At 42.8% G+C, this 23,997-nt stretch overlaps 1 pseudogene; it reads right to left on the minus strand.

Moving 5' to 3' along the window:
* Positions 1-23,997, minus strand: part of LOC116098495 — an 86,185-nt pseudogene that overhangs the window by 45,337 nt on the left and 16,851 nt on the right.

Raw genomic sequence — 23,997 nt, forward strand, 5'->3', positions numbered from 1 at the left:
TTGAATGACAAGGCAGAAATAATCACACTTCCCAAAATAGCAAAATGTCACCCTCATTTACATACTGATGTCAGTGGATAAAAATAGGGAAACTTATACTTGGTGCTAACCACAAATCCTAAATTTTAAAACTTTTATTTCCAACTTATTCATTATGGATCTTCTATATAAATGTCTATGATTAAAAAGAAAAACCTCCCTTACTGTTTTTTTCCTAAGTAAATAATTTAGCATACATGCAGACTTAGGCAGCATTCACCCCCAAAGGAAAGCAAGCAATAGGCTTTTCTGTGCATGTATGTACATTGTGCCCATGTGGAAGTTAACAGGTCAAGACATATCACATGCTTTTCCTAGTGGCTCTCCATCTTATGTTTTGAGGCAGGGCTTCTCACTGATGCTAGGGTCATGGAATTAACCTTGAAGGACTGGCCAGTAAGCCCTAAGGAATCTTCCTGCCTCTGCAACCCCAGCACTGGGATTACAGCTGCATGGCTTTTTTATGTGGCTGTCAGGAATCAGGACTTGGTTTCTCGGGCTTGTGTATTAAACACATGACCTATGGAGCCACCTCTGCAAGTGTATGGAGGTAGATGACCAAGAAGAACATGTAATTACTAGCAGGAACTACTGGGTTCGTAACTATGCAGCCTTTCATATACAAGAATTCCTCCACTGGATGATGACCTGAGGTGCCCAATAGTGCCTTTACTGTAAAGTGAGGCTCTAGTCCGAGATACTGCCTGGCCCCAGACCCCACCAAGGGTCATTTCCCTCACTAATGCTCCTGGGTGAACTGCCCCCACCAAAGGTGACCATGAAATAAGAAGTAGGATTTAATCATCTACTCCAGTGAAAAACACCTTCCAATGAGTTCCTATGCTCACAAATCAATCAGCAGATCAAGTCCCTGACTGTTCTATGCCCCCACCTCCATGATAACCACCACTTGCAGCGGTGGCCAAGGCAGAAACCCTAACTGGGCTCCGCTCATCTCCCCACTCCATGCGTCATGAGGACAGGCTCCTCCTGGCTACAGATTTCTTCGCCTTTAGCCTATTCACCTTTAACCTCAAGGTTCCAGCTCCAGTCTTTGGGAACTTCCCCACAACTTGGCTAACATTCAGGCCATACACCCTTCAAAGTATAGTTCCTCAGGTGGACAGAATAGTGCACACTGACCTATAACCTATAGCTTGCTAGGGCAAGAGGATCATTAGTTTGGAGCTAACCTGCTATGCATCGTTTCTCAAAACGAAAAGAAACCAAAACAACAATAACAAAAAAAAAAACCCACAAAGGACAACAACAAAGCCTTCACTATTCAACTGCTCCTTCGAGGCCGCCCCAGGTACTTAGCATGTCCTCTTCCCTACAGAGGCAGGCGAGACACCTCTCTCCAGTGTCACGCTTCTTTCATGTGGATGAGTGTTTTGCCAGCATGTATGTACGTGCCTGGTGCCCATGGAGGCCAAAAGAGGGCATCAGATCCCCTGGACATGGATTGCTGTAAGCTGCCGTGTTAGCGCTGGGATCAAACCTGAAGGGAACATGGACTCTCCACTGCTAAGCCTCCTTTCTAGCCCCTATGCTATTCTCTAATCCTATTATGTCTTCAGAACCTAGGCGGCCTGAAAAATATGAGCATATTGTAAATCTCCATCATTGGGAGATTCAATCAGAGGGACAGAAACACAAAATTTGGTCGAATAGGTGGTACGTGGCTACTGAAAAAAAAATGGCTTAGTGAATTTCAGTCAAACAACTGTTTCCTAAACTGTTTCATTCCGTTTGTTCTAGACTAGGGATTTTCTTTCTAAGATTATTGATTTCTTGCATTAAAATGATAGGGAAGGTGGAGGAGGGACATGCTGGGAGGTGTCAGAAGGGAGTGATGGAGAGTTAGGGGCAGATACAATCAAGATGTACTGCATGTATGAGTGAAACCATCTAAGAATAAAGGAAAGTCTTTTTAAAAAATTAAAATGTAGGAATCTGCCTAAAAGACATTGAAATGCAATCTCCTATTTTAGATATGAGGGTATTAGGAGGGAAGATGGCCAGACTCCAGAATTTGGTTCCTGGTCTACTACAGACCATGGGCAGCTCCTGACAGAATGTGCTCCAAGGTTCCTCTTAGCTACCATCTACTGCCTCATGCCCACGTGGCTCTTCATGTTTTAGTTCTCAGTTTCCTCTAAATAAAGAAAGACTGTACTGTGAAAAGAAAGTGTAACTCTAGTTCTACTTCAGGATGAAATACAGATATGCTTTACCATCCTCCCTTGAGCATCTTCCTTGGGGACAATGACCTTGCACTGTGCCCGCTATTACCAAATAGCAGATGCTCTGAAATGCTGAGGTTTCTGGGGATAAACAGATTGACTGCTTAGACTTCAGTCAAAACCCTGACCACTCAACTCCAGGAGGACCCAAACAGGATCGATCCTGTGATGTTGTTAGCAAAGTCTGATGTCTGAGACACTGTTTTATTGCTATAAAGATACTCTGTAAGCAAAGCAGCTTATTTTTTTTTTTTTTTAGGCATTTAATTAGGGCTGGCTTACATTTTCAGAGGGTTACTCCATTATCACCATGGTGGGGAACATGGAGTCACACATGCAGTTGCTGGAGCAGAAGCTGAGAGCTACATCCTGATCCACAGGCTATGGGCCTGGCTTGGACTTTTGAAACCTCAAAGCCCACCTCCCAGTGATACACCTCCTCCAATAAGGCCACACCTCCTATCCTTCAATCCTTTGTGTGGTGAGTTCAAACATCTGAGCCCATCGGGATCATTCTTATTCAAAGCAGCACAAGGGCAAGTGGCAAACTTTCTCACATCCCAATAGCAGGCTGTGAATTAGTTATCAGCCCAAAAAGTGTCAGCTTCCATCTTCCCCAGTTATTCTAAATGCTGTGACAAACTGGCAGCCAAACTTAACCTCCCTCCTTTCTGATGGCATGGGCGCTTTACAACATTTGCTCTTCCTCTCTCCATTTGACTTTCCTGAAGCTATCACAGGCGTCGAAAATGCCACCCCGTTAGAAGACTTAAATGTAGATTTTATACACCCTTAAACCTGACCTAGTACCAAGATGTTTAGGTCCATGGCTTGGGGCATGTCTTAGCCTTTGGTAACATCCTTTAAAAGTAAAGCACAGGGAATTAATCCCAAAAACCAGCCTTTCAGCACTTCTAGTTGACAAGAGCTACTTTTAACAATTGTTTCTTAAGAATTTTGATTGTCAGAATGTAAATGGCACTGAGCAAGGAGAAACGAGGCCAAACAATAATTGCAACGCAACCTTGGAGCAGAGTCAGTGTCAGCCTCTCTGCTCCCTCCCTCCGTCTCTGTCCCACCCCAGAGCAAGCCCAGGATACTCTCCTGCAAGGGAGAGCTTAGCTCCCCTAACCAGCCTTACTCACGCAGGTGCCTGTCTTCAGTGTCACAAATCTGGAAAGCCATGTCAGGAAAACAAATCTAACACTGGCCACTCTTGGGAAACGATGCTGACATCTCCCATCTGTGCGAAATCAACTTCCTTCGCTCTCCTTGACTCAAAAAGCCCTAGGCTCAGTTTCTTAGCGTTCTCCCAATTATCCTTGCCCATTCTGTTGAACGTGCTACTGTCAAGGTCATGGCTAAATCTAGCAACCCTCAGGTCCCAGCTGATCTAAGCCATCCAGGCACTGACCAGGCAGGCTGCTCACCTATGCTGCAGCTTTTCAGATACTGTACTACACTGTCAAGCCGCTATCCAACACATCTCCCTTGCTGACCACATCTCACTGCCTTTGGTAAGCTTTGGTCTCAGGTACCACCTCTCACTTATAACACCTGCATTTAAGCATCACTATGTTTTCAGAGATGAACTATTACATAAGGAAAATGCTTACGTTGCTCTTCTCAGTGACTTACCTCCTCTGAGAATCACTTACAAACACCCATTTACTACTATCTTAAATTACTTACTATCATAACCACCCAACATCACTTCCTAGTAGCAGAATTTTAAGAACCCAATTAAAATGCCCTTCAAAGTTCTAAGATTCTACACATAAGTGTGTACATGTATGCCTGTCTGTGTGTGCATGCACACACGAGTACATGGAAGCCAGAGGACACTACATTTTTTTAAAGCTGTACCGTGGACAGGAGGGAGGGGTGTACCTATTTACCTGTGGCTCTGATCTGTGGTCATGTACTCCTGCAAACCAGTGAGCCCTGCCTGGGTAGATCAGCAAGGCAGAGAGAGAGGTTGCAGACTCCTGTTAGCTCAATTCTTCTAGCCCCAAGAAGCAATGAGATGCCTGTGGAAGAAAAGAAACTGCATTACATCCATGACAAGCTTCGAAAAGACTAGAAAGAAAGCAATTTTTCTTCTTTTCCTTATGTGTTTTTTTTTTTAAGTGATGGTGCAGAGCAACTTAAATTTATGGCCTTAGACACAACACAGCAATCTTCTGTATCAAATTATATCCTTCTGTTTTAAGACACATACGTGCAGCAAGATCTGGTTACTTTTTACCAGTCTGACCCTTCAACCCAATAGAATCTGTGCCTCTGGCCATAAGACTAATTTGAGATACTTTTGATTCAGAAAAGGCAGGGGAATGGCTAGAAGGCTGACTCTGGACACCTGGGTGGGTGGGTGGACTTCCATAACCAAGGGAGCTGGGAAGCCAAAATAAGAGGACTGCCATGATTTGGAGGCTAGCCAGGACTATATACATAGCAAATCTAGGCCAACCTGGGATGCAGTGTGAGGTCCTTTCTCAAAGAGGGAGAAAGAGAAAAACGTCAGAGAGAAAAGAGAAGAGGGTAGAAAATGATTGAGTTACTGACAGATAAGCTGATTGAAACTCTGGGCTTATTGTTAAAACATGAAAGTGATTGGATGTTTATGTTAAATCGCAACTGTACAACTGTCTGCATACAAGGACTGAAGACCACCTGGTTTGGTGTGCACTGGGATGGACCGTCACTGGTTTCCCTAGATTGTCTCTCACACTGGTCTCTCTGCTGCTTTTTTAGAAAAAAAAAAAATCAGTAGGATCTCATTAAGTTTTTTACAGATGCCGCAGTCTTTTTCAAAGGCTTATTTCACGTTGAATCAGCTGTAATACGAACCCCTTCAGCTGACCCTGCTCTAGTGACAGACACTGTGGCAAGAAACTGCTCTTTACACCTGCTGAGGAACCTGTCAGGCCAGGGCATGATCTGTTAAATGGGGCTCTGTTTAATTCAAAACTGTCAATGCTTCAACCTAAGTATTTTTCATGGATGCTTTCTTTTTGCCAAACTTGCAGTTTCCTGTCCTTGCCCCTCAGTCCACTTCACCACACTACAACCTGAACACTGTCTCTCATTCCTCGGAACTTGCTCCATGATACTCCTGACTGCTCCTGAGCCTAAGGCCTCAAAGGCCTGAGGGCCTGGTCTCCTCCAACCTGCCAGGCTACTCTGGCCTGTTCTCACACCCCAAGGTGCTAGGCTTTCTCCTCTTCCATAGGGATCTATCGGGCTGCTCCCTCTGTGAGGCCACTCCCCTCCACATGCCAATTCTTCCAATCAGAGATGACATCTTAGGCTGCCCTCCCTGCTCTAAGACCTCCAAGTTTTGCTGTAGTGTTCTCTTCCAACACTGCATTTGTTTATCTGTGTGCTCTTAGGAAGTCCATCTCTAAAAGCCTTCGTAGGCTACTAGGGAACTCTGACTGTTAAGCTGTACAGAAGGAGACGGTACAGCTATGTAGACTGTGAAACTGGATGGTGGGGAGGGGGAGAATCTCCTGGTGGCCAAGCTCTTCTCAAGAGGATCTGCCAGCCTTCTCAGGTATAACTAACTGCCTAGCTCTCCCAGGGTTCTTCTCAGTCTGTAGTTAAGTGTTTTCAAGGTCTTCATGTGCAACCACATCCTTTAATACAGAGCCTCTATAATCCCCAGTCCGTGAGCCTTTGCTTGTTCTAGACTCTACAGGACAGTGGACTTGGGCGGCTGGACATGGTGGTACATGCCTTTATTCCCAGCACTTGGGAGGCAGAGTCAGGTAAATATGAGTTCAAGGCTAGCCCGATCTACATGGCAAGTTCCAGGATAGCCAGAGATACAACAGCAACAACAACAACAACAATGTTGTCATCACAACGTCTCAAAAAATAATCAATCTGTCTTTGTTTTCCTTAAATATCAGTATAAATCCACAGAAATATATGTGCAAATTTTAGCACACAAAAACTAAATGCAAGAACAGCACTGTAGCTTGTAACACAGCACTTACATTGATGAAGCCCTGGGTTCATGTCCCAGAAACACAGCATTACAAAACAAAAACCTAGGAGGATCTAAGTATGGCCATCATCCATAAGCTGTGCATTAGCCTTCTTAATCTAAACAACAGAAAGACCAATTTTATACGGCTGCACAGAGTAGACAAACCTATAACCCCAGCACAAAGGAGGACCTTGGCAAGTTCAAAGGCTACTTGAATTTAGATGCTAAGACCCTGGCTCATAAAAGCAAGGGCAGGGCCCACAGCTCTGTGGCATAGTGTTTGTCAATCACAAAGTTCTCTCTAGCCATGCTAGAGGATAAGTCTCAGTTCCTATCTGAGAAACACTTGTTCAGCAGATTCTCATATAAACTGGGGGTCTTCAGAACTGTCCCTGGGGGGATATACTGGTTGGTTACACAGGTCCTGGGTTCAATCAACAGCACCAACAAGGAAACACACACACACACACATCACTAGACTTGAAAACCTACCCATGACACCTTTCTAAACCCCATTAATGCACCCTCTTAGACTGCTGAGTAGATGTGATCTGGTCTCAAGTAGCAGAAACTATTATTCATGATTTAGTGCTATGGGCAGTTGGTAATTAGCGTCTGTATGAGAAATACATGGTAGGCTAGGATGCTTTTAATTTTTAAAACGAATGCATCCTAGTATCTTACTCACTGCTCTATTGGTGTGAAGAGACACCATGACCACAGCAACTTTGATCAAAGAAATCATTTAACTGGGGACTTGCTTACAGTTTCAGGGGTTTAGTCCATGATCATCATGGCAGGAAGCAGGTATGGCAACTGTGGTGCTGGAGAAATAGTTGAGAGTCCTACATCCTGGTCTTCAGGGAAGAGGGAGCCACTGGGCTTGGCATGGGCTTTGTGAAACCTCAAAGCCAAACCCAAGGAACACACTCTCTCCAACAAGGCCACACACCTGATCCTTTCAAATAGTGCCACTCTCTGGGGACTAAGCATTCAAATATACGAGCCTATGGGGACCATTCTTATTCAAACCACTGTGATCACATTCTTTCAGACAGGCAATTGACTACAGTTGCCTTTCATATGGGGGGAGAAGCTGGTTCTACCCTATTAGATTAGTTGTGAACAGTTAAGCTACTTTATTATAAAAACTTGTATTAAAAAAATACATGCTTTGAAAGACTAAAGATTCTATTGTTGCCCTTTACTCTGATGTGAACTAGACTCCTGTGAATGCAAATAGTACTGGGCTGGCTCTTACAGTTCCCTGAGAAATGGTCTTTGCTTTCTTCAGTGCTTTACCTAACCATCAAAACAAAATGTCTGCACGGGTGTCGTCATCGTCATTTTCTTGGAGCAAGGAGGAAGGCACACTATGGAGAAGCCACATGCAATGTCTAGGAGCCCACACAGAGTGAATCACAGTAACAAGGGTGATTATTTGAAGCTCTCCAGCACACTTCCAAAGAACACAGGTCCAGACCTCAGGCCCCAGAGTTCGTTTCTGCACGCCTGCCTAGGGACAGCCAGTGCGCCTCCCAGTTACGTCCTAGACAACCCAATTCACACGTGCTGTCCTGGACCTGTTATGTAACTGTGGTTGAAGATATTTTTCACTAGACTCTTTAAACAAAGGCTCACGTGACATATTTCTGCTTGAGTTTAGTTCCAGGAAATGTTTGGTTTCTGCAGATGTTTGTGTGCTTCTGGTTGTCAACACACGCAAACTATGCAACTCTGTGTTTTCCTTTTCTCGCTTTAGCAACTAGAAAGCCCCCAGACCAAATCTGTTCACCAACTCTGCCCAACAGAATGGCTTAAACCTTATTCTTTATAAACCTATTTTACTAGTGCTAGGATCATAGTGGCTTCTAAGTTCCAGAATAAAGAAGGAAGGAGGAGAGCACGGCAATGTGCCTTCCACTAAGAAGATACCTGCTAAGAATTCAATGCTGTGTTGCCAAAAAGAACCCTTTTCCAAAAAGACACAGTAGAGCCTTCTTGCCTCTTTATGCAAGCCCTGTCCACAAAGCTTGACTGAGATACAAATATACTCCCAGCTGAATTTCCCTAGCAACACTGAAAAGCCTGAAGGGTTTTGTCAACTACATCAGTGAGAGTTCTTTAATTACTATTTTGAAAATTAAAGTGTTTTGGAAAAGCCAGCTAAAGGGCTTTCTGGCAGGTGTTCTCAGAGACTGGGAAGAGAGGGACTAAGCAAGATCTACAAGCCAAGGGACTGGCTTCAACTGTGCCAGAACTTTGGCTCGACATTCCCTGACAGATAAAGCAAAAACAAAAGAGAACTGATTCCAAAGTTATCCCGAGGGATGCTGGGAAGTAGGTCTTTGCACAACTGTGACTTGTGTGGTTCTTATGTGAGAAATAGCTTTTTCTAGCAGATCATCATATAAACAATATACTGAGAACTATCCCTGAGGGATATGCTTATCAGACTTCCTCGTAGTATATATTATATATGGTACAAATGCAAAGCTCTGATAACCAAATGAAATAAATAAAACCCAGACGGTGTACAATCAAACATCTTAGACTGATGAAAGAATATTTATCAAATATGGTAGCCACATATGGCTTAAGAGTAACTCAGAAAGGCTTGATGAACTGACCGGGGCTGTGGACTGAATCCTGGGCCTCATATTTTACCACTGAGCTATACTGTGGCCAAGGATTTTTAAACAGATTTAATATTAGTAGCCAACTCTTAATAGTAAATACCTACACACTGGACAGTACAAGTGTTTGGTAGAATAACATTTTGAGACTAATAAAAATTAAATACATATCATACTAGTTGTGGGTGGGGTATGCATGCCTTTAATCTTAGGACTTAGGAGCAGAAGATGGCAGATCTCACATGAGTTTGAGGGCAGCTTGGTCTATATAGTGAATTCCAAACCAGCCAAGTCTTTACAATACTGCCTTGTCTCAAAAAAAGTACAGATAGTTATGGAGAGCTATAACATTTTATATAGTGTGTTATCCTTATATTCAGATTTATAGTTTGTACAGTTAGTAAAACTGTAGCTCTTCTATTAATGGTTAAAAAAATCAGAACTTGACAGCAAGTCTTAAGTCAGCTCCAGTGAACCCTGTCTTGTTTTGGATACCCATGTGGGATTTCAAACCACATTGTGAGCTACTCAATTATTAAGCCCCCCCTCCAGCTATACACACATACAACCACACACATAACACACAGCCCCTCAGCCCCAACATACACACACACAGCCACCTGCTCAGGAATCCTGGAAGGAAACAGAGCATGGCGGCAGACAACTCAGAGGGGAGAGTGCTGCTCTACTTAAAGGTAAGTTTCAGGTACTTCTACACGTCTGTCCCTGAGCTACTCTCCTGCATCCGGCTGGGAACTAGGGAAAAGGGCGATTGCAAGGCTGGGGACTTAACATGCTGGTTTGGAAGCCTTGTGTTTCAAAGAGAAAGCAGGGTGTCCTCTAGTGGTCCCAGCCTGTTGGCAGAGTTACCATGAAAGTCAGAGTAAGGGTTCCTTCGGAAACTCAAAGTTGCAGCATCAAGAACTCAGAATTCACACATAGTTCCTCCCAGTACCACAGACAAGTTTATACAACAGAGGTCACATTTACCAAGCACTGCTAGGCAATAGGGTGACTTTCTCATCAAGGCTTTAGGGAAGTGGGCAGAATATTTTTATGGGGTAAATTAAGTTCTTAAAGAACAATAAATGGTTTTAGTCATTCTTGAGCTACCTTCCTATTTAAAAAATAAAACCTGATATAGTAAAAAAGAAAAAGACATGCTTAGAGGCGTTAAAAAGTTACAAATTCAGTTTAACTGTTAAATGAACAATTTTCTTTAACACCTAGAAAATGCAACACTGCTGATTATTTAATAATACAATAGATGTTTTAATAAATACAGTTAAAATGACAAAAGTGAGGGACTGGGAAGATGGCTCAGTTAGCAAAAGCATGAGGACCTGAGTTCAGATCACCAGACATGGTAACAAGTCATGTCTATAGTTCCAGTGCTTGTGGAACAGGGAGAGCCAGAGGCAAGGGGCAGACCCCTGAGGCTTCTGGCCCATCTCACCACATCTGTGAGCTTCAGAAGACCTTGTTTTAATAAATAGGTTGGAGAGAGATGGAGGGAGATGCCTGATGTCAATTTCTGGTGTCTACATGCACACATATATGTAAACATAAGGATGCACATACCACACATACACAAAACCATACAAATGAAATACAAAAATAGAAATTGCATCTTTAAATGATAACTTTCTATAGTGAGAAGTACAAAGAGAAATTGTTAGAATAAAATATGAGTCCATCAATGTTCCTGGATATAAAATCCATGTACAAAAATAGTAACTCGTAATTCATATCAAAAGCCATCTCATAGAATAGGAAGAGCTTTCACTTAACACATGTTCATGTCTGTTCAAACTACACACTTTCTAAGAATAAGGAAATAAATCTTCGAGAGCTTTACAGAGAAAAATTACAAGGTGGGTAAATGAAGAAATCTACTCTTTGTGGGTGAAAGAGGAAATGTCCCTGACTTGAATCTGGACTAATAGACTTTTAGTTATAATCTCTACAGAGTCTGCCTTTAATACCTTGAAGAGAAGTAATATGCCTCCCAAGAATTATGGATTTATATTAAACAATGATAAATAAAATGTTAAGGACAGACAAAATGTCAGAGAACCCAGAAAAGTTCATTATGTCAGAGTTTCCTATGTATCTGTTTATGTATATACAGGTACATGTTCGTGTGTAAGCTGGTCCATGGGTGTAGAGGTCAGAGGACAACTTCCAGTGTCATTCCTTAACTCTCCAAGGAGGCTGCCTGGCCAGCAAGCCCTAGGAATCCATCTGAGCCCACCTCCCAAGTGCTGGGATTACAAGCCTACACTATCACCCCGGCTTTAGTTCTGGGGATTGAACTCAAGTCTTGCTAAGCACTTCATCAAGTGAGCTAGCTTCAAGGCCCTTTCAGAAATATGATGCAGCAAAAGTGGGGGCAGAACGGAAAGGAGGAGGAGAGCTGTAAGGAAAGGGAGGAGAGTGAGGATGGGGTGAAAGGATGAGGCTCCAGGGGGAGCCACCCACAGGATGTGCTACTGTCAAGAAAGTAATTGTCCTGTTAGTATTACACTTGGTTCTACCAGGAAACACAGGAAATAAGAGACCAGCTGTCCTTAAGCAGCAGAACTCACAATTAGAATTTTTATAAAGCGAAATGGCAAATACAAAAAAACCAAGGCAGTGTGAATTAAACTCTACAGAGTTCAGGTGATCAGGGTAACAGAGGTAAAAACCAGGTACTGAATAAGGGGCCAACTCTGAAATAACAATAATTATGACATGAAATGTTGATTTACCTTTAAAAGCAAAAAGGGAACTGAGAAAACACACAGCTACATGGAAAAATGCCTCAGAGTTCAACCTCTGCCTAGTGGGGCCTGGAGGCCAAAGACACTCAACAAGCATTTTCTGAAGTAATGACTTAATGGAATACATAAAGGCTTGGGTCAGAACTAAGATTTGATAGTTAACTAGAATATTATTAGAATGCCTGTGGCCAAAACTACTTGTTTCTTTGAAAATTATTTGTTTTCAATTAACAGAATGGACTGGAGGAATACAGAGATTCTTCCAAGAATCAGGACCTATATCCAGAGATTCACCACGGATGTCTGGTGCATCCAAGGAAGTGCAGGCAGTACCACTCTCAGAAGCAGGGGTTATCCTAACCAGAAATGCTCAGTTCCTCGTACTTACTATGTCCTGAACAAACAGTAAGTGCTGTTGCCAATTCAGACGGCTGTTCACTGATTATGAGATACCAAGCTCTTTAAACTAGCTCATCTGCACAGTGCTGGTCCCCCTAGGGTTGGTTTGTTGTTCTCTTCCTCCAGATGAGAAACCTGTGTGCAATAAGGCTTTGGTGGCCTCCTAGTGCTGGCCATGGAGAACAGCAGCCTCTGCGTCCCTGCAGAAAATGCTTCTAATAAGATAGTGGGAGCAGACTCCCATCCTCTGCTCTCCTTCCCCATGGGTAATGCCTATGCCCAGTGATGTCTTGGATACTGCTGGGTCACACCACGCTGAGGCAGATAGGGGAGAATCACGTCACGAACTTCTCCATCAGCATTTCCCACCCAGACGCCATCTAAACAATGTCAAGGATCCTTTCTGCTTTTTTGTTTGCTTCAAACAAGATTTTAATTATTGTTTGTTCTTGTCCTGTGTATGACTTTGTCTTTATTGAAATCCTAGAAAATTTACCTACTATATTCTCTATGACAAAACACTATCAAAAATAATTAATACTTGTGCCTTGCAGAACACTCAAGCTTGACTGAGCTCTTGCTAACTAGAACCCTGAGCCACACAGAGAGGGCTCCACTTCCAGCCAGACCCCAAGCCTGACAAGCTTTCTCAGAGGCAATAGAGACACCGCAGCTACTTGGGGAAAGACTACTGGGCCAGAGAGGAAGGCCGGCCGGGGGCTGGCTACCGACTTCTACCCCAGAATGACTTAGTCAACACAAACCATCAGTGTCTGGTTCACAGGACCACAATTAACATTTTAGACATAACAAGTTAAGTCTAGAGAAGAGTTCAGGAATGAGTGAGGTGTTAAGTTTATCTAGAATCCCCTCAAACAATTATTAATTAAAAACAAACAAAACGAAGTTATGATAGAGAAAAAAAAACTAACTACAGATTCTATCGCTGGGCTGTGAATAATGTATTCCATTACAATCTAAATGCTGGGCATTATGCAAAGTTTATTATCACCACATTGAGAAAGTGAAGGGGCTATGCACAGGGTGGGGGACGTACAGCAGAGGTCAGTCTTATCATGAGAAATCAAAGTCAGTGAATATGTAATGAGTTGGCACACACAAAGTGGCCAGAATGCCACTTGGCAGACAGCAATTACCTATTGCCTTACAGAACGCAATGCCTATGCATGCCTGATTTCAAGGCTGAGCCATGTTCCTTACATCACACGTGTGAAACAATCATATGACTGTCATAAACAAACAAAAATGACTTTATGTGTATGTTCAAATCGTCAACTAAACAGACAAAAACCAACTCAGTGTGTGTATGTATTGATGTACAAAAAACCTGGAGAAGAAAAAATCCACTCCAGTTATTTTCTCTTCCCTCGTTCTTTCTCCATTTGTAAGTATTTGTTTTAGACATAGCTCCTCTAAATATATTTAGGAAATGAAGCATGATTAAAAGTGAACTTACTGATTTATCAGAAAGTAAAATGTGAGAGCCAGGCAGTGGTGGGAGGATCTCTGAGTTCCAGGACAGCCAGGGTTGTCTTTAATAAATCAAAAGAACAGAAAAAAAACTAATAAAAAACAAAACAAAACCAAACAAAACAAGGAAACGGAAAAGGAAAATGTGAAGTATTGTCCAGAAATCTACCACTAGATGGCACTATGCCTGGCAATTTTAGAAAATATTGCATTATGAGATCAAACTGTCAAATTACAAGAATGTTTTTCAGGAGACAGGATATGATCAAATCCATCCTTTTTTTTTTTTAAGCTATTGTGCCATTTCAAAAGGAGATAAGGCTACTGAGAGAAAAGAATAATCAAGTTAAGTATTTGTTAACTAACTTGATATACCAACAACGTTTCTGATATTTTTTAAACAGAAATAATTCCACCTTTATTTCCCAGTTCCCAAAACAGCAATGAAATACAGAAATGTGGTGGTGGGAGGGAGGGGAGAGGGTTGTGCTGCCATCTATTGGCTTGGTTAAAGGGAACTACATTTCTCAGAATCCCCTTCCACATATGACTCTAGGCCAAGGTCACTTAAGTATGTTTAGCCACTGAGTCATTTCTACCACTTCTTTCTAACTTGTCAAATTATTATTTAGTAGTTTCACTCACTTTTACTGAAACTTTCAGATGTTTATAAAGCAGGCAAAGGTAACAGTCAACCATCAACATGGTTCCTGAAGTAGACTAGAGAATACCAGACCTAGAGAGGTTCAACTAACTGGATCAGCAGGTGTGTATTACAAGAATGGATGAGTTGAGTTACTGTCACTTCTGAATCAATCTAATTCACCCCTCTAAAGTGAAAGAAAATGGAAAGTGCAACTACTTGTCTGTTTCTGTGACATACAAGGTCAAGTTCTTGTTCTGCCCCTGTTTAAAGGGTTGCTTCTGGCTGTGCCATTCAGTCTGGGTGACACTTCCACACAGAGACCTCAACCCTTCAGTCTAACAATGAACTTCCAACTAAGTCACTCACTCTCCCTGGGCTCCTAGAACAGCACAAGGCCACAAATGTGCTGCTGGTTTTGTTTAAGAAAGGACTCATATACATTGGGGTTTCTGAGCCCTTTCCAGCCACTGTTTGCTTTAGGCCTCTAGCACCCTATGACAAGGTACAGCTTCCTGTTGGCACATGCCAGACATAGATGCTTTTAAAGTCGAAGGCAGCAAAGAACCGTTCTCAAAGTTAAACAATGGTACATGTCAGTGCCAGGATCTGAAGCTGAGCGGGGCTCTACTGCAGCCCTGGAGGGAGTTCTCAAACACCATGTGACCAGACTACATACCTGGCTTTCCTTCTCACAGGTGCAGCGTGTGTGTCTGTGAACACCAGAGGTCAGTCTCAAATGTCCTTCCTCGGCTACCAACTACCTTTTTTTTTGGAAATAAAGGCCTTTATTGGTCTGGAGCTTACTAAGTAATAAGTAAGTAGGGTGGCTGGCCAATGAACCTCATGGACCTACTAGTCTTCACCTCTCTACAGCTGGGACCATCACCACCACCACATTCAATTTGTTACATGGGTTCTGGGTATTTAACTCAGATCCTTGTGTCTGTTCAGCAGGCACTATACTGGCCGAACCCAACAATCCAGGTCCTTCTGTGGGCACTGCCCACCACAAGCATGTAATAAAGCACTTACATAAGCATCTAATAACTGTGTTTAGCATGTGACTAAATATACTGATTTTGAACATTAGCTGACATATCACTTTCTCTCAGAACTATGCCTTCTCCAATTGAAACTACAAAGCAGTCTGGGTTTCATAAGGCAATGCAGACAATGAAGACAAAAGCCAGTGCTAAAGCAAACTAGATAGAGTGCCTGAAACCCATGCACCACAGAGCTGTGGTAGGCTGCAAGATCCCAGCTACCCTGCACGATACAAACCTAATAAGTTGATAGCTGCAGATACTCCATTTTGCCTACCACACTGGCCTGCCATCCACAGTGACTGTGTGGACTTCAGTTCTGGCCCTCCTGACCCACTGTGGATAAGGGAACCACACCAGCCATGTTGTGAGAGATGCCAATTAGTAACTTTATAGGCAGAAGGTTGTGCAAAATACAGCACCTTCCTGCCAGCCCTCTTGGGAAGGTTTCACACTTGGGTTCTGTCACCCTATCTGAATTAAATACACAGGAAATGAAAACTATGAAGACATTTTCTTCTCTCTTGTCTTTTAATAAGAAATACCTACTCAGTGCTGTGCAATAAGTAACAGACTGAGGATTTGTTTGAATACACCAAAAAAACTCACTGCCATGCATCTCTGAATACAAGTCCTATCCATTTGGATATGTTTAAGCGCAGTAATCTCATAGTACTCAATTATCAAGACAGGTCTAAGACATAAATGACTCTTCTGAGCTCCTCTGGCTAGCAATCCCCAGGAGTTGAGTCCATGTCTACTAGACTGAGGCTGAGTGATTCTCAAGGCTGGAGTAGAGAGAATCCTTTTCCTGCTGGGCCCCAGGTGTAGAACTAGCTGGTTAAAAGCCTTCTCCCTACAGCTGTTGGGCCCACCACCTAAGCATTCTGTTTCCTCTTCTGGAACCCGCCCCTTTCCAGAGTGTATTCCGGGCCTCACTCCTCTTCCCAGTATGGATTCTTCTCACTACTCGTTAAAAACTGTTTTTTTCTGCCCAGAATCACCCACTCACCTGACTCAGACAGTCGTACTTGCACACTATAAAAATATCCTTTGCCATAGCATGTGCATCCTTCATTCCTTCACATTGGGATATAACAGCAGCCCCTTTACACTGTTTGGCTTTAGTCAAACGTCCTTCTTTGTGTATGACTTTGAAGAGGAGAAATAATTTCAGAGAACTGAACTTAATTGGCTGCTGTTACAGCCTTCACTAGAAACAGTTGTTTTAAAACTAGTTTTATACTCACTGTTTTAAATGCTATGCAGTCTCAACAAGACAACCCTAGTCACTTAAAAATGGAAATACACAATCCATTGACAGATAAGAAAATTTACAACCTCCATCTTAAGTGGAGAGAAAGCCCTCATCTGTCCTCCATGATAGCTTGGAGGGAGACCAGGGGATTCTTGACATCCCTCTGCTAGCCTGTCAGTCATCTTCACCTTTACAGTAGGCAGGCGGAAACCGGATCCTCTTGGATGGTCCCAGAGAACCACTTATTGTTTTGCAGAGCATCCGCAGCAAGACTGAACCTGGCTGCTGGAACCTTCCCCTCCTTTTATCTCCTTCCAAAAAGGGTTTCTGAGAATAACTCTAAAACCAGCAGGAGCTTCAGACCACGGCTCTCTCCAACAACTGGTCACGGGATGCGGATAAAACTCCACCAACAGGCCTCTCACAGGTTCCAAAGCAACACGCTGAATGGAGATATGCACACAAAGCCAGCTGCAAACTACACCAAAGGCCCAGCTTCTACCCAGAGGCCGTGGGGGAGCAAGCACAGCTCAATGAATAGTTCTGGGTACTCTACGGGCTTGCCCACTCCAACAGCCTTGGATTCCATGGTCATCACTCTTACATCTTCAAAGAGAAACAATTTTCACTGATACAATATATAGGAACCCAGAAAAGAGAGGTTTTCTCTTTCTTCCTTCCTTTCTTTCTTTCTTTCTTTCTTTCTTCCCAGAAAGCAACCTTTCAATATAGCTATTCTCAGATTATACTTTTTGGCCTGAAACGTAGATTATCTGAATACTATCTGGTTAGTAGAGAACCTTAAGTGTGTGTGTGTGTGTGTGTGTGTGTGTGTGTGTGTGTGTGTATTTTCCCATTTTAAGACAGACCTCTTAGGGTTTTTTTTTCTTTTCTTTCTTTCTTTCTTTTTTTTTTTTTAAGGTAGTTTCATGGTGGTAGTCTGCATCTTTAATCCCAGCACTCGGGAGGCAGAAGCAGGTCATCTCTGAGTTTGAGGCTAGCCTGGCCTACAGAGTTGAGTTCCAGGATAGTCAGATCCATACAGAGAAATTCTGTCTCAAAAAGGCCAAAATGAATGAATGAAAGAATAAATAAATAATTAAAAATTAAAAGGCAGTTTTCTTCTGACAGTTACATCAAAACTAAATTATAAAAAGCATCACTCAGCACACCAATGACTGTGAGCTGAATGGATTATGTACAACGAATTCTCCATCTGAAGCAAAGCTTGGAGACTGTTTTGATTTTTAATTTTCTTTATATGTGTTTAAGTCTTTTACCTGCATGTACAAATGTGCTCTGTGTGTGTGTGTGTGTGTGTGTGTGTGTGTGTGTGTGTGATGCCCACAACAATCACAGCTGGTTCTGGATAACCTGGAACTAGTTGTGAGCCACTATGTAGGTGCTGGGAACCAAACCTGAGTCCTATACAAGGGCAGTAAGTCCTCATAACTGCTGAACCATCTCTCTAGCCCCCGATTCTGTTCTTAAAGGCTAATGCACTAAGTAAGAACTGTTTAAGTGTCATGAGGAGCTGGATACATTTGCTGGACAACAGGTAAGCCTTAAAAAGCAAACCTGTCACCCCTGCATGTGCAGGCTGGAGGCAGGGGGACAGTGAATTCTGGGCTAAAAGCAGGCTGCATAATGAGAATCTGTCCCAAAAAACACGGAGGTGAATTCTGACACATGCTATAACACAGGCAAACCTCAAAGACACTAAGCAAAGTGAAATTAGCCTATCACAAAAGGGCAGATATTGTCTGACTAAATACTAAGGGGTAGGGGTGCTCAGTTGCATACAGTGTCACCGCAGGAGATGATAGTAGTGATGTTCCTGGTGCTGCCCGTGCATTTAAAGATAGAAAACTGCATTTTAATGCCCAGTGAATAAAAAAGTCAAGACTCTGACAATCTTGAAAAGCAAAGGTTTAAGAAAATAAAATAATTGTGATGCAGTTCCAGCTCCCAGGCAAGAGGTTCCTAACTCTTCTGCCCCTTCAATCCCCTGCCTTTAACCTACGCTGTGCCTTGGCTACTGCAAAGTAAGCCATTTCCTCTCCTATTCCTCTTCTTTCTAAATTCCTGTGAAAGTTGTTCTAAGCAGTTGCCATCTTTTCAAGTCCTCTAGCCAAGCTATACCATTCCTTTACATTTAAAACTTCCAAGAGTTCCCCACACCCAACAGGGCAGCAGCAGCAGTCCACGCAGGGCCCTCTCCAACTCCACCCTCTACCACTCTCCCACCACCAGCCTAGCTCTTTCTTAAGTCCCCACCTCTACAGTGTGCTGTACTGTGACTTGCAAACACTTTCTTGTTCTTCCCAAAGGTGAGGAGCAGTGACTTCTCTGAAGGAGTACAGACAGTCTTCAGACCACCCAGACTGTGCAGGCAAGTGGACTGCAAACTCCCTGACCAGCCTGGGCTTGAGATACAGTGTTCATCACATTACACGACACTGCATCTCGTTTCTGGTTCCTGACCCATCCCTGACACATCAGATAAGCAGCTCTGTGACACCCAAGTTCAGTGAGCCCCAAGAGACCTCCCATCATGCACCATCCACCTCTCTCACCGCAGACAGGCAGCCCTCTTGGCACCATTGCTGCTGGCAGTGTACAGATGAAAGGATTAAATCCGTCACTATTAAATGGAAGAGTATTCAAATGAGCCTGACTTACCCCTTTCTTCCAGTTTGGACAACAAACTTGCAAATGAAAGGTCAGTAACGTATGTCCTAGAACCCTAGTGATAGAGAAGTTTCCAGAACTTTCTGGAACCAGAGGAGCTTGGAGGAAGACATTATTTCCTGAGTGTGTGGGAAACTGGGAATGGAGTAAGTGGCCTAAGAAGTTTCTAGATCTGTGGATGTCCACAAAAGAATGTATAGAAAAAGAAAACAGAGTAGGATGGGTAAGAACCAGGAAAAGGGAGGGGAAAAAAAAAAAACAACAACCAAAGCCAAATACAATGGTAAAAGCCAGGATGCTCTGAATCTCTAGTTCTTTAACACAAGAATGAAAATGTAGTGATCTCCTGAGACACACTCTCACTCCTTTTTTTCTCTGTAAGGAAAACTAAGATCCACCTGTAGTTTGGAGTCCGTGCAGGTCTGCAGGCCTGCAACCCTTTCCAGACACCTTCTGCCTATACCATCGGGTTACAAATAGCAGGCCTCCTGGCCCTAGGTATCTGGTGTCTCTTCTCACACTCCTGGCCCTTTCCATCTCTTCCCATGCTTACCCCCTACACATTCTGCAGAACTGGACTACTTCATGTGAGGCTGCACTGCTGATTTAAAGGCCACAGTGATCACAATCATACTTTTTTGTACTAAAAAGAACTTATCAACAATAGCTCCTTAATCGAAGCATAAGCTATAAAGACTGGTCTGTGAAAAAAAAAAAAACTTATTTGGCACTAAATATTTTTTGCCATTTTTAGTTTCTGTAAATATTTAGTATACCTAAGTATTTTTCTTGAAAGAAAAACTGGAAAATAATCGCTATAACACACAGTGAAGGAAATTTAGGGGGACCTTGATGTTAAAGTCCTTAATTCATTTAACCTTAAATCTTTATTAAAATTTTAGAGTATGTTATATCCCACTGGGAGACTTTCAAACTATTTTCCTAATGTGAAAACTGATTATGTATCATACAAATATACAGGTATAAAGTATGATCTCATTCTAATCATACTTGTTATGTAAAAATTCCAAGCTTAGTTAACAAGAACAGTAAGAGAATCATACTTAATTTGGCGATAAGAAGGAAATTACACAATCTCTTAGATAGGCATTAAAAAGCAAGGCTGGCAGGGAGGGGGGGTGCAGGGGCTGCTGAGATGCCTAAGAGGGTAAAGGGGCCTGCCTCAAAGCCTGGGAACGCTGACTCACTCAGGAGGAGGAGAGAAGCAACTGTCACAAGCTGTCCTGACCTCCACGGGTGTGCTGTGGTGTACATACTTGTTCAGGCACACACATAATGAACGCATTTCAAGGACAGCTAGAAGCAGTATGTGGAGGGGGAAAAGCTAAGAAGGTAAACAGATTTCACTTACAGTTAAGAGATTCCCGAAAGTGAGGCAAAAATCCTCCTGGAAAGGGTACCATCCCTGGGATGCATGGTGGTTCTAAAAGGAATCCAGAAGACAGAATATGTCAACATCAGAGAAAGGAATTTCTGGAATGCCAGCTATTTTTCCTCCCAATCTTGAGCATTTAAAAAGCCATCAGGGGCTGGTGAGATGGCTCAGCTCAGCGGTTAAGAGCACTGATTGCTCTTCCGAAGGTCCTGAGTTCAAATCCCAGCAACCATATGGTGGCTCACAACCATCCCTAATGAGATCTGACTCCCTCTTCTGGTGTGTCTGAAGACAGCAACAGTGTGTACTTACATATAATAAATAAAAATTTTTTTAAAAAGCCATCAATATAGATGCTATAATCTAATTTCCAAAACTGTTTTATTCCACCTAAAAACTGCTGTCTTCATTGCAGTCCTGCAGGCAAACACATTCATTTTGAACACAGCCCTCTTTAAACCCCAACACCTGCAGGCTCCGGATCATTCCAGAGTCTCTCCTTCCGCTTCCAGTTCTCCCTTCCCCGCCATGATGCAGATGTGGCTCACTCCCCTCGTCCTGCTCCAAACCAAGCACAGACACAGGCCCTGGCCTGCCAGGCTCTGTTTTCTCTACGTTTTCAGTCCTTGACAGTGTAATATCACTGCTGCACCTCTTTGGTGAGAGGTTTCAATCTGGGTCCTGGCCCAGAATTTTGGACTCCTTAGGACTTGCCCACTAAATGCTCAAACCAAATCAGCTTCCTTTTCCCTCATCTTGCTCTTCTTCCCAGTTCTGACATGCTTGGTCTCTCTCTCTCCCTAATCACTTGCTCGTTGTTCTGCTGCCTCCGCCATTCCACCTGCTGTACCTCCCCCCTCTTAGTGCCCTCTACTAAATCTATCCTCACTAGCTGGCTTGATGACTGCACAGGGTAGATCTCACTTCAATCTATATTCAACACTGCAGCCTGCTCATCTTCCATAGATCCACAGGGGGGTGGGTGGGAGAGAAGCACTTTTCCCTTTTGAAAACGTTAGCATCCCTGTCAGAACAGACAGGACAGTGTGTAGGTTTCACAATCTGTTCCCAGATCCTTCAGCATTCCCCTTGAAAAAATGAAACTTAGTTCCCCTGCTCTTGAATGTGGGTTGAACTTAGAGCTTGTTTCTAGAGAATATAATGTGGGGGAGGGGGGAGAGGGTAGAAGGAGGGAGAGAGAGAAAGAATGAGAATATGAATAAATGGCTTCCAAAGGGAAAGCCAAAAGGCACTGAGGCGCCTGCCTTGGTTCCCTGGATCACTTGATCTGGGGGTGAAGCTGCCAGGTTTTAGGGACACTCTACTCTGTGGAGAGACTCACAGGGAGAAATGAGGTCTCCAGAAGCCACCAGCACCAGGAAGTACACCACCATGGAAGAGGACTGGAACTTAACATTATGACTTCAATATAAGAAGAGACCCCAATCCTGAACCCCAATCCCAGCACACAGGTAGGGAAAACCAGTTTTTGCTGCTGACTCCAATCTCTGAATTTGAGGGTGATTTGTACCTTGTCAGCAGATCAAAACTCAAGTGTTTCTTTGGGCCTCACCTCAAAGTCACCCATCACCTGCTGTCCTTTCTTTATCTTTGCATACAGATATCACTTTAGTCTAGGCCATTACTGTCACTGGCAAAGTAAGGTCAGCTTAACTCATGCCATTAGCACAACAAACCATTAGCACACCAAACCATTAGCACACCAAACCATTTTCAGCAGTTTCTTTTGGGGAGGAGGATATTAAAACAAGGTCTCACTATGTAGCCCTTGGCTGACCTAGAACTTGCTATTCAGTCCAAGCTGGCTTCAAATTCACTGAGATCCACCTGCTCCTGTCCCAAGTGCTAGGATTGAAGGTGTGTATCACTAGATCCAGAGACTCACTCTTTGGGGCGCAATTCAAGGTCTATATTCATGGGAACTTTGCATACCTTCTAATGTATGTAAATATCGTTTCCAAGACTGTGTTGTAATTATTCATGGCAAACTTCAACTTCTGCTACTTTATTATCTGTAGTACTCTGGTACTGAACCCAGGGTCTCCCACACACTAGGCAAGCACTTAATTACTAAGTTGCATCCCCAGCCATTTAAACCTTATATAACCCATGTTCATGAACACACACAACTTTTAGAGCAGGAGTATCTTTCTTTTTTTTTTTTTTTCCTTTAAAAAAAGTTTAGAGAGGGCTGGAGAGATGGTGCAGTGGTTAAAAGCCCTGACTATTCTTCCAGAGGTCCTGAATTCAATTCCCAGTACTATGAGATGACTCACAACCATCTGTAATACCCTCTTCTGGATTTGTCTGAAGACAGTTACAGTCTATTCATAGAAAGTAAATAAATAAATCTTTTTTAAAAAAGTTTGGTGGTCTGGTAACAATGTACATATGTAATAAAGTTTGTATGACTCTGTCAAATGGTTTGAGAGGATAACTTGGCAGCATTTATTACCTCCAAAATCCAGATGGTTTATGAATAAGTGATTCCAATTCTAGCTGCTTAGAAGAGGGAAAAATTAAAAGTAACAAGTATACATCAACAGAGGCAAAGTTAAATTAAATTAGGACACGGCAGACTACTCTAGATCCACTTTACAAAATAAAATAGGTCAACATGTACTGACCTGCTCAACAGAATATTAAGTGGAAAAAATGCAAGTTTCATAATAAGAAATGTGTAAAACCCATCAGAGGAAAACTTTAAAACATCTCAAAGGAGGAACAAATGAAAACACAACCAAATAAGATCTCTTATATTTTCTGATATAGAACAAGCTAACATCATTAAAATGTCAGTTCACTGTAAGTAAATTGATAAAATTAATGTAAGTTCCACAAATATACCAAGTTTTTAAGTGGATGATTGATAAGAAAATTTCATACTGAAAAAAAAAAATGAATGAGCAGAAGAGCCAGGGAATCTCTCAGGCACTAGAGGGGGGAATGGTATGTTCTTCCAGGTGATATATTCTAACATAAAGCCTACATAATGGACAGACAGATCAGACAGACAGACCAAGGAATCCACACAACAAAGTAAAGAGCAGCTCAAGGAGAAATGCAGCTTTGTGCAAACTAAAGGAGACTCATGAAATGCACTTAACAAGAAACAGTGTTAAAGAGACTGGAGAGCCATTTGGAGAGAGAGACTTAGATCTGTACCTCAGACCACACCCAAGAAGAAGCTGTGCAGGTCCTGGAGGAGGAGCTGCCGTGTTCTCTAACACTGCTGTAGGTCAGACAGGTCCTGGAGGGGAGCTGTCGTGTTCTCTAACACTGCTGTAGGTCAGATAGGTCCTGGAGGGGAGCTGCCATGTTCTCTAACACTGCTGTGGGACAGGTCCTGGAGGGGGAGCTGGCTTGTTCTCT

This window comes from Mastomys coucha, unplaced genomic scaffold (assembly GCF_008632895.1).
Source record: "Mastomys coucha isolate ucsf_1 unplaced genomic scaffold, UCSF_Mcou_1 pScaffold20, whole genome shotgun sequence".
NCBI classification, from domain to species: Eukaryota; Metazoa; Chordata; class Mammalia; order Rodentia; family Muridae; genus Mastomys; species Mastomys coucha.